The sequence below is a fragment of the Rattus norvegicus genome, chromosome 14, assembly GCF_021556685.1.
Source record: "Rattus norvegicus strain SHRSP/BbbUtx chromosome 14, alternate assembly SHRSP_T2T, whole genome shotgun sequence".
NCBI classification, from domain to species: Eukaryota; Metazoa; Chordata; class Mammalia; order Rodentia; family Muridae; genus Rattus; species Rattus norvegicus.
Genome location: NC_141547.1, coordinates 88,267,421 through 88,284,677, shown reverse-complemented (window position 1 = coordinate 88,284,677; position 17,257 = coordinate 88,267,421).

Below are 17,257 nucleotides of genomic sequence, written 5' to 3'. Positions count from 1 at the left end.
CTTTATTTCTCAGCCTGCCATTACCATCTCCCTCACACCACATGAGTCTGGGCAAACAAAACTGCAACTCTCTCATCGAGAGTGAAGCCTGATCATCACCCTGTCCCATCTCGCCCCTATAGCACGCAAGATTAACTCCCTTAGTTTTTGTTGGTTTTCTGGCAGTGTTTGGAATCCCACCCAGGGCCTCTTGCAGGCTAGACAATCACCTCACCCTGAACAACAGCTCCGGCCCCAGCTTTTAACTTCAGTCATAGTTTTATCAAATTGATATGGAAAAGTAATTTGCTTGCATTACTAGAACGAAACTGTTTTTAAGCACCTAACAATTCCTTGCCTACTAATTCTCTGTTCTTCCAGGTTCCAATTTCTCTATTAAATCATATTTTAACTACCTTGTAAATCATCATTTTCTGGTTTTTGATTAAAGAATTTAACTTTCTCTTAGCCTTGGGTGGTCCTGATATTTTGTCTCTATTTCATTCGCTTTATTTATTTATTTATTTATTTTTGCTTTTTGTTTGAGATGGGATCTCAGATGTTTGCCTCACACTCACTATGTGTTTGAGACTAGCCCTGAGCAGTTGACTTCCTGCCTCTACCCAAGAGCTAGGGTTATAAGCATATGCCCATCTTACTTGCTCTTTTATTATTTAAATCTTTCGGGCAAGCAACTTACCAACTTAAAAAAAATTAGTATCTTTACTCTCTTTCCTAGATGCCAAGAAAATGAAATTTAAGGGATTTTGCCAAGTAAACTCTGTCAGCCATGACCACAATAATCATCTTTTTTTTTTTTTCAGAGCTGGGGACCAAACCCAGGGCCTTGCGCTTGCTAGGCAAGCGCTCTACAACTGAGCTAAATCCCCAACCCCCACAAGAATCATCAATGCAGTCTTAAACTAATAACAAATTTGTAGTTGCAAATGAAAATCACTGCAAGTATTAGAATTCCACATTCCTTCAAGAAGACCCTTTGAAGAGTTTAGAATTCAAAAGGAAGTCCAATTAAAGCTAAAAGAACACTGCTTCTGAGATTTTTTAATCTACAAGCTGGTCAAGTGCCCTTTTGAAAAGTGCAAATAAGAACTTTCTACCGTTCTGAATCTGAAATTATCCCCAGAGGAAAGCATCCACAGAGATGCTAAGTTCTGCTGCGTCAATGTCCTCTGTGCACCTGTGAATCTGTTCCTTTCATGAGGCTGCCTCTCTGAAGGGGACAAAGTCTCCCCTTCTCCTCACATTTTCATGATTTTCTTCTCATATGTCATAAGCCCAGAAACTCGCTCGGCATTTTTAATCATCCTCCTGCTAATGGGCATGTCTCCTGTCAGATAACACTGCTCTCCCTCCCAGCCTCAGGCTCTCACTTCAAACCACTATGATCTGCTCTAAATGAAAAAGCCCATCAGTGTTCAAAAGCACCAGGCGTGAGCAGTACCATGGGCTCTGCTCTCGAGAAAAATAATCAATCATCCCTTGAACCTATTAATGCTTGAAAAAGCATGGGTCACATTTCCAAGCAACTGCAAAGCCGGCCACTCCTTTAGTCAAATCCCAGGAGGCCGTTCCAACCAGGAGAAAGTGAAGAGTCCCCTTTACACCGGACTTTCAGAACCCTTCTCTGTGACCTTTACGGGTATAGGAATCCCAATTTTATTCTCCTGTCACATCTCATCCCATGCACAAATAGAGATTTTTCCTTTTGCTTTCAGCACAGCTCAGACAGGAGAGAATTTAGGAGACCCTAACAGTATGAACATGCATAGAGGATCTTGATAAAAAAATCGAGGGAGAGTTTCTTCCTTCATACAAAATAAGGAGGAGGGTAGAAAAGATAAGTTAGAGCAGCAGTTCTCAACCTGTGAGTCATGACCCCTTTGGGAGTCACACATCAGATATTTACATTACAAGTCATAAAGGCAGGAAAATTAATTATGAAGTAGCAATGAAATAATTTTATGGTTGGAGATCACAACATGAAGGCCTGTATTAAAGGTCATAGCTTTAAGAAGGTTGAGAATCACTGAGTTAGAGGAAACGGAAAAACTTGTCTTTGCCTGATCCCTAAAATAATTAATAATAATAATAATAATAATAATAATAATAATAATAATAACCCACAAAATGATTAGTCTCAATAGGACAGAAACTTCCCCAAATGAATAGAGTGAACGTAGGATAAAACATTTAACAAAATTCATAGGAGAACACAGAGCCTAATTAATGTAATAAAGATTTTCTTTTTATCTATGTCAGATGAGCTCCCTCTTCAACTCCATCATCATTTCCAGCACACTTCCTGTTACAACAACAACAACAAAAGCAAAAACATAAAAATAAAAGTATTTAGAAAAGATCACCGAAGAGTCAAGAACAAATACAGTCTCTGAGCTAAACTGCCAGAGTGTGAGTCACATTCCTTACAGCACATCAGCTTCCCTGACTCAACAAAGAGAACAAAAGAAACGTCACAGATTTAAAAGTCACAACAACAACAACAACATCATCATCAACAACTAGACACTCGTGACACATGAATCCTTGATCACATAAAGTTGGAGTTAACAATAATGACCTTTAAAATATTTTAAAGACAAAAATTTTCAAACAAACAAACAAAAAAAAAGACTATGCAATTTAAGAAATTAGCATCTCTAAGGGAAAGAATTTTAAAAAATAGAGCCCAAAATGGCCAAAGCTACAGAAGACTTCAACTGAAGATTAAAAGAGCAATTTTGTGCTGCACTTTAGAAAATTAACTGTTCTTGAGCTGTGGCTGGTGAACTTCAGAATACTTATAGAAGAAATAAAAGAAGAAAACTGCAGGGTTTAAACAAGGAAACAACAGTTGGAAAGGTTGTGCACAAGCCAAGCTTGAACATATCCTTAAAATATTCCATATAAATGCCAGTGTATCAATATCCACAATATTTCTGCTTGCTTGCTTACTTGCTTGCTTGCAGGGGTGTGTACATGCCAAGGCAAGCATGTGGAGGTCAAAGGACTCATGTGTAGGTTCTGGAACTCAAACTCAGATCATTAGGAATAGCACCAACTGTCTTTACTCACTTGTTGATCCAATATCTACATTACCTAAAAATAAAGTACATATGGATTTTAAAATAATATATAAAAATATATTCCCATACTTAGCTAAAATTGTCCTGGAACCAAAACAAACACACATGTGTGTTGTGCTCTCAGTGACTAGAGAACACAGATAATTTAGGGACCATGAGCAGTGAAGGGTGAAACCGTGACAATAATACACGGTCAACATGAGAATGGCAACAACTTATAATCCAATAATATCATTTCTGCATTCAGTGCTGCTGGCTGGAACCAGTTGAGCATTGCTGCTGAGGTCCCAGTTCCAAAAGAATGCAAAATCTCAAGAGAAAAAAACAGAAAATGTGATATTTTAAAAATTATAAATTATGCCTAGGAATTTTTTCCAAGCATCTAAAAGATGTAAATCTAGGGATGATAGAAATGAAGTACTCCAAAGAATACAGAAATACCCTGAGACAGTGTGGGGGGAGACTTTTGCACACACCCACAGCACACACTACCTATCCATGTGTACATACATAAACACCACATACACATATGCAGTCATGCATATTGTTCTGGTTGGGATTATTTTTTTTAAACACCTTGACACAAACTACAGTCATTTGGGAAGAGGAACTCTCAATTGAGGAAATGCTTCCATAACATTGGCCTATAATAGGCAAGTCAGTCCAGCGTTTTCTTGATTAATGGTTGATGCGGAAGAATTCAGCCAACTCCAGGCACTGCCACACTGTGCATAGAACCCTGGGTTGTATAAGAAAAAAGACTGAGAAAACCATGAGAAGCAAGTCAGTAAGCAGCATTCCTCTGTGGCTTCTGCTTCAGTTCCTGCTTACAGGTTTCTACCTCGAGTTATTCCCTGACTTAACCTCAGGGAAGTGTAAAATGAAAATAAGTCCTTCCCCCTCGAGTCATTCTTGGTCATGGTGTTTTATCAGAGCAATAGAAATCCTAACTTAGAAACATGTGCAAAAGTGCGTACATACTACACACACACACACACACACACACACACACACACCACACCAACACCCCCAAGACACACACATACACACACACACACACACACACACACACACCACACACCAAGACACACACATGCACTCCACATGCACATGTCCACACCCACACCGACCCATATGCACATCCACACAGACCCACACACATGCACATATACCCACACTCCCAGAGAGAAGAGAAAGAGGAGGAAAGGAGAGAAGATGTCAAGAGTTCAAGAAAGACACCCATCAACAGGGAAACCAGAGTCACCAACCATCAGCTCATCGACAGCAAGAAACCACAACACAATTATATCTCTCTGCACTGCTAGGAGGTTAGTTGATTTAGAAATAGTGTCACAGGGAGATTACATCTCAAGAACACAAGAAAAGAGAATTGTAAGATAAACCAGGTTATCCCATTGCCAAACACACTAAAGCGGCTTTCAGATCATGTGCTCAGATTCCAAACAATGCTGGGATTAAACTATTTGAAAGACAAGGATTTCAGGCTTTCCTTTCAAAGACACAGGCAGGTAAGATTTAGAGACGAAAAGTACGCCGCAGCACGTAAATAGTAAACAAGTCACTCAACACCACACAAACAAGACTTAAGACAAGACACTGAGGGGACCACTACAAAACAAGAATTTCTGCAGAAAAACACCTCAGCAGCTTACGGTGAAGACTAAACATATATGTGTGTACTTCATAGTCTAATATAGAACACCTGACAAAAATCAGGGGTGAGAGTTCCAAATTCACTTGTGCAGAAGACTCTGGGCAACATGCTTTGCAATAATGGTGTATGCCTCCAGCAAGAGTCAATAAGAAAATACATTTTAAATGATAATCAATAATCCACCAAGAAATATAGAACAGCTAAGGAGCAAAACAAAATGCAAAAAAAAAACAGTAAAACATGCGCAATTTTACATGATATTTAATTTTATTCAAAGACACCAGAGGATGTAAATAAGTAATAAATGAACAGTGCTAGTGCATAAAATGTCGTGAAGATGCTATTCTGCCCTGACCTCTGCGCTCAATGCAAACCTGTACCTCCACACGACACAACTGCCAGGAAGTCAAATGGACCCCCAACAAGTATGTTTGTTAGGGTTTGCCTATTGGCGTACCTAATGAGCTGGTTCTCAGATGAATTTAGTAGAAATACCAAAAAGAACCAACATCATTTACATCAATAGGTCAGAACTTGTCTTCTAATATGTCAGAACTTGTCTTCTAATATGTCAAAGCCTTGTACAGAGTAATGATCATCAAAACAATGTATTGTTCATTACAAAGAGGCCAACTGCCCTTTGAAGGGCATAGATAGCTCAGAAACAGAGTCATGCACATCTGAAATTCCGATATATTGAAGAAGAGGAGGAGGAAGATGAAGGAGGAGGAGGAGGAAGAAGAGGGAGGAGGAGAGATAGATCAATGGGAGACCTGCTATCCAGCAGCTTTGACATACGATTGGTCTTCTGAGAGCTAAGTTGGGAGATGGATATGGCAGAGGTCTCTCCCATGCCATAAATTAAATGAGAGAATTAAATGAGAGAAAATGGGGGAAAAAAAAGAATATGTGGAAGAAAACAGAAAGTACCAAATTGGTGTCTTTAGATACACATTCCTTAAACTACAAAAAAATAGGGCTGGAGAGATGGCTCAGTGGTTAAGAGCACTGACTGCTCTTCCAGAGGTCCTGAGTTCAATTCCCAGCAACCGCATGGTGGCTCACAACCATGTCTAACAGGGATCCGATGCCCTCTTCTGGTGTGTCTGAAGACAGCTACAGTGTACTCACATACATAAAATAAACAAAATCTTTTAAAAAACAAAAAAAACTACAAAAAAAATAAACCCTATTAAAATGCTATCTGTGTTTTTTTTAGAAAGTCTACTAAAAATAAAAAAATTAACAGACCCATTTGCTTGTTTAGTAGAAAGCAAGTATCATGTCAGGCACCACCCTGCATACTGGAGAAACAGTGAACAACGTAGATAGAACCCCTGCTTCAAAGACGATAAAATGAATGGACAAACTGAACATCTCTGATGCAAAACCTGGAGGAGATTCAAAACACCCCTACATCCATAAAATGCACGGCAATGATATGACATCATCAGTAGAAAAACACATGCCATGAAACTTTATTCTGGGTATAAAATTATTATATTATAGTATAAAATTCCCTTCAGGCTGTGTGTAAAAATGTCCATGAAATATAAATAAACTTGTGTTTAGATGGAAGGTGTAATTCTTTCCCCAAGGATCTCTTTATATGTATGTGAAAATCTTCCATAATCTGGAAAATATCAGAAATCTGAAATATGCCTGGGCCCTTAGGTATCCTGCACACATCACATTATACCTATGCTTGTGAAATGAAAGAAGTCGTGTTCTTCAGGGCACTTGGAAATGAAGACAACTGGGGTTGGGGATTTAGCTCAGTGGTAGAGCGCTTGCCTAGCAAGCGCAAGGCCCTGAGTTCGGTCCCCAGCTCCGAAAAAAAAAAGAAAAAAAGAAAAACGGAAATGAGACAACTAAGCCCATGGCTTCCTCCCATGATTCTGCAGTATTTCCAAGCAGCACATACGCCTCAAGATGTCCAGCGGGATGGGCTTCACTGTGCCGGCTAGCACCTTGGAAACCATGACTTAACTATTTTACCTCATGTCCTTGAACTGACTCCTGACGGACCCTGGACAAAGCTTAAGCCTACAGAGTAAACAAGTCCATTCCACCTCACTGGCGACTGAGCCTAAAGCCATTTTTAAGTCCTCCAAGTGGCTCCTGCCACATGTGGTTTGGGTTACAGTGGAAAATATAAAGGATAAAAATAAAATTGCCAATGAATTAAGAAAGAAAAGGACCCCTTTGGGGAAGCAGCTTGTCCCAAGATCTCATTTGCTGAAGGAAGGAGAACCAACCTAAGTTTAGAATGTCAAAGAAGGTGAAGTAAGGCACATAATTACTTTGTTACCCTGGACTTTGAAAACAAAGACTTCCCGGTACACATGAAGTTCTATTGTGTCTGCCTGGGGTGCTTCAGGGCCTCCCAGTGGCGACCTTTTAGAAGTAGGGACTTTTCCAGAAGGGTTTGGCAGCCTTTGCTGTTGTTCCTTTAGAAAAGCCAATCTAGATCTCACACAGTTCACACAAACAAAGATTATATCAGTACCCAATACCGCCTTCAATTGCAGGTACAGCACAGCAGGTACTGTACAGCGAGGAGCTGTGACGTCCCAAGAGCTCAGAGCTCCCACTCCGCTTCCTCAAGAAAACCTTGATGAGAGTTGGGCACTGAGAAAAAGGAAAGTTGACGAATGAAGTCTTTCTCCTTCCATTAAAAAAAAAGGGCATTCTATTGAAAAATTATCATTTGTTTTTTGACACTCATTCACTGAACATTTACTTAGCACTGACTCAGTCAAACACTGAGCTATAGATTCTCGCATTAAAAAAGTTAACAAGAAATAATTTCTTCCTGCACGCACTTAAAAAGGACAGAAAGAGAGTTGGGGATTTAGCTCAGTGGTAGAGCACTTGCCTAGCAAGCACAAGGCCCTGGGTTCGGTCCTCAGCTCTGAAAAAAAAAAAGACAGAAAGATGAGTAAGGTGTACCCTGGGTGGTACACATTAGAATGTTCTAGAGACAAGGAAGGCATCTACCTTCAGATTACAACTGTACTGTGACCGAGGGCTCACACTCATTATGAAACAAGACAAGTTCTAAAATATTGTCAAAAGCATTTCAATATTGTTCTAGTGCCATAGATAGATTGATGAATGAATGGATGGATGGGTGGGTGGGTGGGTGGATGAATGGATGGATGGATAGATAGATAGATAGATAGATAGATAGATAGATAGATAGATAGATAGATAGATAGACAGACAGACAGATAGACAGACAAATAGACAGAGAGACAGAGAGACAGGCAGATAGAGAGACTGATCATGGGTCATTAGCAAATCAGTGACACATCATGTTCAATGAAGCATTTTTAAATCCTCCATTAATGCAGCCAGAGTTGAGATGCATGATCTATTACACGAGGGTCACACCTTTTCTGACGTAGCTGTGTCCTGTCACAGATAGGAGGACAAGCCTGGAGAAAGGAATGGTATACAATATCCAAAATCAGGATAGCAAAACTTAAGGAAAAAAGAAGGAAAGAAAATGGAGAGGTACATACATATATATATATATATATATATATATATATATATATATATATATATATATATATATGCACGGAGCCATATTGGATTTGGGCCTAGCCGCTTTTTGACTGCATGGCTCAAAGTGGCTAGGTGACTTTGGGCTGTTTGGCCACAGATATTCACCCCTAAGATGACTGTCTTAAGTCTTAAGATTGTTGAATGAAAGCCTCTCCCATGAATTTATGGCACAAGAAGATAACATTCAAGGGATGCCTCAGCTCCCTTAGCAGATACCTGTTACCTCCTTAATCAACACCCAGTGTCTCCACCGCCTGACCTCATTGTCTACTGCCTGACCTCTTTGCCTCCAGCTATCACTGCCTGTATCCGCACCTCCCCCTCCTCTGTGTTTCACAAAGGACACTCCCCCTACCTGAAAGCCTTAAAAGCTGTAACATTCACCCCAATAAACGAGACCTTGACAACAGAACTTTTGCTTGGTCTCCTTCTTCTCTTCACCCCCATTTTGGCCCACAGGTAGAAAGCCTCTTCAGGACCCTGAATAACTGGGTCCCCGCTGGCGGGGACATATATATATATATATATATATATCCGCCAGGCTAGAAAAGACATTGGCAGACCTTTCATGTAAATGAAAGTAGATCTGGGGCAAAGCCCATCTTTGTACAAACCTCTCAAAATAGAAAACTAAGTAAACCATATTATACCACTGTAGAGGGAATAAATACCAAGCACAGGGCAGCAAGAATTCAACACTGCACATGCTGACTGTCATCGTGTGACCTATGCGCCCCTGTTAGGAAGAAGTGGGTCAGCAGACAGCACAACCCAGAACAGAAAGTTAATCCAAGTGCCTTTCTGGTTCATCTATGTTCCTATTCACTAAGGTTATTGAAAGCATGCCTAGCATCTAGGTAATATTTAACATGGCATATATCAAAGGACTAGAGACGGCTCAGTGGCTTAGAGCACTTACTGTGCTCTTATAGAGGGCCTGAGTTTGGTTTCTAGTGCCTGTGTCAGATGGCTTACAAGCACCCATAACTCCAGTTTCAGGACTCTGATGCCCTCTTCTGGTGCCTCGGGGCATCACACTCACATGCACATATGCACATGTGCACACACAAATACATATACATACATGGAATTAAAATACTAAAAGTAAATAATATATATATATGACATACATGTGTATTTGACATACATTTTATATATACAAAATATAATAGCTATATTTCTTTGAAAAACATGGACCATGTCACAAGAGGAACTGGCACAGAACTGGTGAGGTAGAGCATGTTCAAACCACGGAAATCTCAAAACGTGAGACCAGCAGGAATGGAACTAGCTCCCTCCCTGTGTCCGCTCCTGCCTCACAGCGTGTAACCGAGAGACCCCCAACCAGGTAGTCACAGGTGGTCAGTCATGTAGCACAGCACTTGGAATTCTTCCCCATGCAGATGAGGCATCTCAGTAACTTTAGCCTTCAGCCAATGACCTTAGCCCACCCTGGCTAGTCTCACCCTCTTCCCCCAAAACTCTATAACCCTTGGTTCACCCCAATAAAGTACATACATTCAACCCACTTCAAATTAAGAAATATGAACAAGGTAAGATCATCTCAGAGAGCTGCTTCATTAAAGATAGTCGGAGAAGGCCTTTGCCTAAAAGCTGTAACACTGAGATTCTCAGAGAAGGCTTTCTCTCCCACATACGCTTGCTCCCAACCAGACTGGGATGCTTCACACTTGGGACTCTCTGCTCTATCCTTTCAGCCTAGTGTTCAGTGGTATCTGGACACCCTGAGAGGGAGAAAGAGGGAGACGTAGAACCACAGTGTTTGTCCTGGACTCTGTTTCCCCATTCTGACCCAGCAAGCAGTGGCATCTAACACTCTGGAGGGAAGGGGTGGACTATGAACCCCACCCATTCTGGACTTTGCCCTGTCCTGTCTAAGCTGGTGTACCGCCAGCTTCCAGACACCCCTAGAAGAGAGGCAGAACTTGGAACCACATAATTTATGTGTGTGTGTGTGTGTGTGTGTGTGTGTGTGTGTGTGTGTGTGTGTGTGTAACATGCTAGAATATCCAGATACTCCTGGAAACAAGAAGGCTTCTTCACAACGGAGCTATTTTAGAAGTTCTGATGGAGCATGCCAATGTGTGCTGTGGTAGGGATCGCATGTAAGGCTGTACTAGTGATGTTACCAGTACCTCCCAACACCTCACTGTGTGAAGACCACCAACTTCAACCCTGGGATGTGTAAGAGTCTCCTGACTCTGACTGCTTGGGGGCAACCGGTCCTACTTGACTCACCTGAGTTTTCATCAGATAAACTCCATAAGAGTTCAGTCCATGCTGTTCACTAGAAGAAGCAGGAAGGGCTTGCCTGAGCTTGGCTTCAGATAGGTCCAAGTCTCTCAATGCAGGCCCTGCTACTTCCCCTGGTCTGTGCCAACAATGCCCCCACCCTCCCCCACAGCCTGGCCTCAGCTTCCTGAGTTTGTGAAATGGATGAAGACCTGTGAGGATCCAGAGCTAAAGTTCATGGTGAGCTTGGAGAGAAGACACATAGATGCCATATGGCTCTGGGTAGTGTGACAGAAGAACAGGTAACAGTGGCCAGAGCTGAGAGACGTGATTTCAGTCAAAGAGAACATCGGTTATTAACTGACTTGTAGTGAGCATAGTTTTTTTTTAAAAAAAAAAAAAGCCTTTTAAACATATAAAATAGCTTAGTTGGGAACCCTACGACACCCAAGATTACACCTGATAGCCAGAACCCAGTGACATCACCCACTCAAGAAAACCAGACATGGTCCTGGAACCCTGTGCGCCCACTAGACAGAGACCAAGAGCAAGGTTCTGCTCTGCACACCTAAAGAAATGCCACCTTGGTCTATCCTGTGCCTGGAGAGTCTCCCCCAGGATCCTGACCCTCAAATCAGAGACTTCCGTTAGAGACTGGACCTGACCTTCAGCTAAAATAAGTTGCACAGGTGAGCAGACATGGAGAGACAGGCCCAGTACCGTAGACAAGAATTTAGAGTGTGAACTTTGTGTGACAATCTTCAGCATAAGAAAAATATACCTTTTGTTATATTGCTGTGATGGTTTGCATATGCTTGGCCCAGGGAGTGGCACTATTAGAAGGTGTGGTCTTGTTGGAGGAAGTGTGTCTTTGTGGGGGTGGGCTTGGAGACCCTCCTCTTAGCTGCCTGAGGATACTCAATCTGTTCCTGGCTTCCTTTGGGTGAAAATGTAGAACTCAGTTCCTCCTGCACTATACCTGCCTGGATGCTGCTATGCTCCCACCTTGATGATAATGGACTGAACCTCTGAACCTGTAAGCCAGCCCCAATTAAATGTTGTCCTTTATAAAACTTACATTGGTTATGGTGTCTGTTCACAGCAATAAAACCCTAACTAAGACAACTGCCTACATGTATCTACCTTCTTGCTCATGACATGCCTTCTACCCTGGGCCTTTTGCAGCAGCTCCTTTGAGCCACAACTCAATAACTATGCTCACTGCCTTCTGCCTCTTTCCTCTCATCTCTAAGGAGGGCTAATTCCCGACACATAAACATCACTACATACAGGTATGGCTGTCCCCAGAGTTCAGGACCCTAGCCTAAAGGACAATTCATTCAGACCAGACACTATCACTATGTACCCTGAGACAGTTGGGTGCCTGGTACAGGAAAACCATAGCCAGACCCATGCAAACTCTAGATCTAGCCAGGGAGCATTAGGAGTGTTGAGGCTGGAGAACCATGAATGTCACCAGCCTGGGTTACCTGGTGAGATCACGTCTCAATGCAACAACAAAAAGGGGCCTATCCATGCCAGAAACCCACAATTACAGCAAGAAAATCCCATGCATTCAAGTGGCCTTTGTTTTGTTCTACAGAAGCTGACATCCCGACATAAAACAGACCTAGCCTCTTGGTGATCTTTGCATTTTGTCCCCAAGGTGTTGGTGACAACTTCAATAAGAATGTCATAGAGAGGTGAGGTGTTTGTTTCATTTCTTTTTTTTCCCCCCTGGCAAACAATCAAATGGAGAAGTAATAAGTTCAAATGGCTAGTATTTGCAAAGCATCCATTTTGCATTCTTTTAAAAGGTTGCAGGTTCTTACTGTGGGTCATAGACAGGTCCCAAAGGACACCTACAAGGGCAACCAAACTGCCTGAGCCCTTTCTTCCTACAGGTGGTCCCTCACTGTCCTTTAAAGACTTTGTTCTTTCCTGCCCACTAGTTTGTGTATTTACCTGTGCTTTGAAAAGCAGATGGGAGGAAACAAAGCCAGATTACCAGGAAATTAAGATCAATCAGAATTGAAAGGGCCCCTGTGATCCCTTGATTATGAATAGGAGAAAAACAAGCAAGCTCGAGGCATACCTGCTCTGAGCTTTAAATCCACAAAGCATGTTTGCCTCTCGGTAATTAGATTTCTGTGCTGCTTTTCCCAGGTCATTGAGACATACCAAGATGACCTGCAGTAACCTTAGAGTGACCCAGCAGTTTCCTCCCCAGGGTCAAGGTCTACAGCTGTGCACGTAGAGCAGGAAAGACAACCTAAGGCCACAGCAGAAGCCTGCAAGTACGTTTTAGTCATCTTGTCCATTACACAGGCACCAGCTTATTCCCCCAAATGTGTGAAAAGGATCAAGTCAAAGCCTCAGAGTATCACAAGGGACCCGGATATGAATGTAGCTGGCTGTCTATGGAGTTTAATTATGGAAAATGAACAGTGATTCCCAGCCAGTCTACCACTGGGGCTGCACTTGTCTCCTGCTGCTCCTAGGGTGAAATCCTTTAACTCCTAGCACTCCACAGTGATTTTACTTGGAAACGGGATCACTGGGCATAGTTTGTTAGAACACAGTCCTACTGGGGTAGAACGAGTCTGGCCCACGTGGCATGCCTTTTCCTTATGAGAGAGAACTCTGGATACACAGAGATGAAAAGAGACATAGAAAGAACATGCGCATCATTCCTCAGAGAGGCTAACCGCCATCCTCAACCTTGGGCCTCCAGCCTCCCACTGTGAAGCAACACATTCCTCTTTACACCAGTTTGTGGGCTGTATTTTATTGTAGCACACTAAGCAGACTCATACATGCCCTGTGGGCAAGCACAGATTTAGTCTAACTGCCCCAAAAAACAAGATGAGAGACTCACTTCTGGAAAACCTCTGTCAATGAGAAATACCTCACCAGGCATCAGGGTGCAGCAAGACTCCTAATCCAGAGAACACTGGTTTCAGCACTAATATCTCAGTGGTCTCCCTTAGATGCTATTATTTATTTTAGCCACTTATAGGTCAGTTCACTTGAGGTATACCCAAGGTCTGCTGATATTATGGTTGAACAGTTGAGCTTTTGAGGAACTTTCCAATAACAAGGTATTCTCAGATTTTAAAAGATACACAACGATAGCATCTTGTCAGGGGGGTGGTTTTTCAAGATCAAGATTTTTTTTTAATCAACTCAAGAGTTTAGACAGTTGACCAATGACCCGCTGTTTTCTGCTAACAGAACCTTAAGTCAAATAGATTTGGCAGGAAACCATTGAACTATAATGTCTAACTATACAAAAATAGTAACGAGAATAGAATGAGCCTCTAAGATAATGTCCAAAAGAAAGATGAGCTGTTCTACATCTGGGCTTTGTGTCTGTGATTATTTTTGATTTCCGGGGAAATAAATGCAAAAATTGGGGCCAGCAAGTTTTTTTTTTTTTCAAAAAAAGTTATGCTTCATACCATGTTAAGTTCAAGTATCACAGAACTCAGGGGTGGATGAAAATCTCAAAGAAATGTGATTATATATATATACATATATGTATGTATATATATGACAAAAGAACTCACAGATACACAAGTATAAAATATCAGAGGTTTAAGGGAACGGAACCTGAAAATGTGTTTCCTTCCTTATTAAAGGAAGAACATTTTAAAAGAATGTTCTGGGGGTTAGACCTGAAAGTAGACGATTCTGAGTTAGACATAGGCTGAAATTCATCCTGCTTGGGCTGGGCTGATTGAGAGCTCTCTAATGAACTCTCAATTCAGATTTGAACTTGACCATGTGTTGAGCATAGAAGCTGCTATACTGGCACTCTGACATCCTCATGAACTTCTTCCAAGCCAAACCTGAGAGAGGAACATGGAAAGGACACCATATCTCTGACTCCATATAACAAAGTATTTGTGATATCACTATAGTCTTTTAAACCAACAACAACACTGAGAATTATGTGTAAGAGGGGTCTGGGGTTTAGAATATGTGTCATAGGGTTCTGTGTTGAAGAGCAAAGGACATTTCCAATATAGTTTTGTCCTTTATTGCCTGTAGTATTTAAACTACAATGCCTGTATTAGTCAGCCCTCTGCTACAATAACAAAGTAACTGCTGTAATCATGTTACAAAGGGAAAAGCTAATTTGGTCCACAGTCCTAGAGTTTTTGGTCTATCATCAGTTGGCCCTGTTGTTTCAGGCTTATGGTGACACCACATATCATGGAAAGAATTTGTGGTGGAGAAAAACCACTCATATAATCATAAGCCAAGAAGGAAAGAAGGAGAATAAAAGACCAGGATCCCACAATCCCCTTCAACAGCATGTCTACATAATAACCTTCCATAGCCTTCAGAACTTAAAGCTGCCATAAAACCCAATAGTACCTCCTATAGACCAAGCCTCCTCCTCCTGAGATTTTACAGAACATTCAAGATCCAAAGTGCTGCCCATGTATACCACACAATACTTCAATCCCAAATACGAACCAAAATCTCCAACACAACTGTCTAAACTCAAAGAGCTGTATTAGCTTTCATTAGCTCGTAAGTGATGGGGTGAAAGGAGAGAGGTTAGCAGACGCCATTAAGAACAGGAATCAGGATGCATGAGATGTGACAGGGGTGACCCCCAAAAAGATCAAGGGTCAGACTGGACAGTGTTGCTATCCACAGTAAACAGAAACTCTAAAACATCAAAGCAGAGAATATTATAAAAAGAAAAGAAAAGGCTATGACACTCCAAAAAGCAGTACTTGGTGAACTGGTTACTTGCCTCATTGCTACAACAAAATGCTTGACAAAAGAATTTTATAAAGCATTTATTTTGGCTTAAGTTTGGGGGTGATACCGACTACAGTATCAGGGAAGGTAGAGAAGGAACAGGAGGCAGCCAGCACATTGCACCACAGTCAGGAAGCAGAGAGCAATGAACGCTTATACCCATTTCTTACTTTTCATTTAATCCAGGGCCCCAGGCTATGGAGCCACGCATTTAGGATGAGGCTTCAGTTATCTTAATCTTTCCCTCTTTAGTTATCTTAATCTAGATTATCTCTCACAAATGTGCCAAGAGGTTTGATTCCACGGTGATTCTAAATCGTATCAAGTCGACAGTCATAATTAACCACCCCACCTGGCTAACACTATACTTATTTCATCTTTAAAGTAATAAGTAACGGAAGCAAGCATATGAATCATTACAATGGAATTTCATGAGATTCAAAATTATTCCATATTCTTACACTTGTGCAATAAATAAAATCTCAAGAATATTAAAATGAGTGGCTTTCAACATAAAATTAGACTTCTGATAAACAATTAGTCAAGAGTAGTAGGATCTTCGCCATCTATGAGGATTAGCACTATTCATCCAGTATCTTGGTTTATTCTGAAATATCCATAACAAAATGCCTTTTAAAGGACCACTGGGGCCTACAGAGATGACTTAGTCACTAAAAGTCTATATTGCTCTTCCAGAGAACCCAAGTTTAGTTCCCAGAACCCACAAACTAACTGTCTGTAATGCTAATTCCAGAAGACCTGATACCCACTTCAGGCCAAGATTCATGCGTACATATCCACGGACAAATACACATAATTTAAAGGTAAAAGACCTGTACACACATTTATTCTCAGTACTTGGGAGGCAGAGGCAGGTGGATTGCTGTGAGTTCAAGGCTGGCCTAGTCTACATCATCAGTTACGGGACAACCAGGGTTATGTAGAAAGGTCTAAAACAAAGGGCAAAACAACAGAAACAAAAGCAAACAAAAGAACTAAGAAACAAATAAAAATAAAAACCTTAAATAAAGGATCTATGATCATAAAATAAATGAATGAGTTCTTAAGTGTGTGTAAAACAGACAAGCTTCCTTTATTATACAAATAACAAACTGAGTGCTCTAAATGAACATGTATTTGGAACTGTTTCTTCACTCAGATTGGCCCCATCTGTGCCGATGCTCTATTTCCATAATGTAAAAATCAGAATTTACAAATCATCACTGGAAAAGGGGAAGCTAGAAAATCTGGGTCAGTTTAAAGACATTCACCCAGAGGGGCCTGCCCTCAATGTTTCCACTGCAGCTGATTAAGAGATAGGAATGCATTGCCAGTCTCTGAGGTTCTGCTCTGACCTGTCCCTGGTCCTGCTAGCTGGTAGCCTAGAGCTCTCCCATGTCTCTCATCCTCTCAGAGCCCACAGCTCATGTCCTAGATGTCCAAGGCACATTCTGTACTGTGATACAAAGCTCTCCCATTATCTGAGGGGCCCTGTTGTGAACACATTAAACGCACTAACCGTTCTGGCTGTCTTACAGGGAGGAAATCCAACTAAAACCATTGTCTGAGTCAACTAGTAAATGGTAAAGAAAGTCAAGAAGCGGCATATTCTGCACAGGTTCCTGTGTCCCTTTAGGATCTGCTATGTGAAGAGCGGAGACACAACAGGTGACTTTGGGCAGTAAACATCTCCCATTTGGACACAGACGTCTGTGGGAGGTAGTCCCTGAAAAGGGGTCACATAATATTCAATTATGTATTTGGCTGATTTTTCTCAGACCCGATTATTGCCCCTGGAGCTGGTTCACACTTGTCTTGTGGCCCCTGGTAGAGACTCTATAAACACAGTAAGCAGGTACCGTATTCCTTCTTTTATTAAGTCAAACTAAAGGTG